At 30.3% G+C, this 1,480-nt stretch overlaps 1 non-coding gene across 1 annotated transcript; it reads left to right on the forward strand.

The window, feature by feature from the left end:
- The first annotated feature begins 415 nt into the window (after positions 1-415).
- Positions 416-520, forward strand: LOC126946974 (U6 spliceosomal RNA). Its single transcript, XR_007722836.1, has one exon. It is a non-coding gene; the product is annotated as a U6 spliceosomal RNA (small nuclear RNA).
- Positions 521-1,480: the final 960 nt, after the last annotated feature.

Genomic DNA, 1,480 nt, shown 5'->3' on the forward strand with positions numbered 1-1,480 from the left:
AGATTTAATGCAATCTCTATTAAAATTGTAGTGAAGATTTTAAAATATAGAAAAACTTATTCTAAAAATTATATAGAAAAACACAAGCCTTATAATAGCTAAAACAATCTTGAAAAGAGGAATAAAGTGAGAGAAATCATTCTATCTTATAGTAGCAATTATTATATAATAGGTACAGTAATCAAGAGAGCATCGTATTGGTGGAGTAACAGATGTGTGGATTAATGGAAGAGAATATGGAATCTAAAAATAGACCCACAAAAATATGCGCAACATATTTCTGACAAAGGTGTAAAAGCAGTTCAATGGAGGAAGAATATACTTTTCAATAAATGATGGTGGAGCAATTGGCTCCCATAGACAACAACAAAAAATTTGACTTAACCTTATTAAAAAAAAAAATTGCCTCAAAGTGGTGCTCAGTTTGCAGTACATATGGTAGATTTGGACTGATACAGAGAAAATTAGCATGGCACCTGCACAAGGATGAATGCAAATTTGTAAAACATTTTGTATTTGAAAAAAGAAAATAATTACCTGAAAATGGATTATGGTCTTAAATGAAAAACATAAAATTATTAAACTTTTAGGAAAATAACATAGTAGAAAATCTTCAAGATCAAGGGGTAGGAAAAGAGTTCTTAGACTTAAGACTAAAAGCACGATCTAGAAAATCAAAAACTGACCAACTGGACTTCATTCATTTAAAAAACTTTGCTCTGTGAAAGACATTGTTAAGAGGATAGAAAGACAAGCTACATAGACTTGGAAGAAATATTCACAAACTCTACATCTGACAAATGACTAGTATCTAGAATATATGAATAGTTCTCAAAATTCAACAGTGAAAAACAAACAATTCAAAAGACATTAATAGACATTTCACCTAAGAGGATATATGAATGTCAAATAAGCACATTAAAAAATGTTCAACATCACTACCTATTATGAAAATGTGAATTAAAACAAAAATGAGCTATTACTACATACTTAACAGAATGCCTGAAATAAAAAGTTGTAAAGCATCAGTTACTGGCAAGGACACAGAGAAACTGGATTATTGATAAATTGCTGGTGGGAATATAAAATGGTACACCCATTTTGAAAAATGATTTGGCAGTTTCTTAGAAAACCAAACATTCATCTACTACACAAATCAGAAATTTCAGTACGGGCAGTTATCCCAGAAAAATGATAATGTTTTGTTCACACAAAAACCTGCATACAAATATTCATAGCAATTTTACCCTAATAGCTCCAAACTAGAAACAACTCAGATGTCTGTTAACAAGTGAGTGGTTAAATGAACTATGGTACATCCATACCATGGAATAGTACTCAACAATAAAAATAAACTATTGATACACATGACAATGTGGATTAAACTCCAGGGAATTATGCTGGATGGAAAAGGCCAATCCAAAATATTATATACTGTATATACTGTATGATTCCATTTATATGACATGCTTGAAATGAC

The sequence above is a fragment of the Macaca thibetana genome, chromosome X (genome assembly GCF_024542745.1).
Source record: "Macaca thibetana thibetana isolate TM-01 chromosome X, ASM2454274v1, whole genome shotgun sequence".
Lineage (NCBI taxonomy): Eukaryota > Metazoa > Chordata > Mammalia > Primates > Cercopithecidae > Macaca > Macaca thibetana.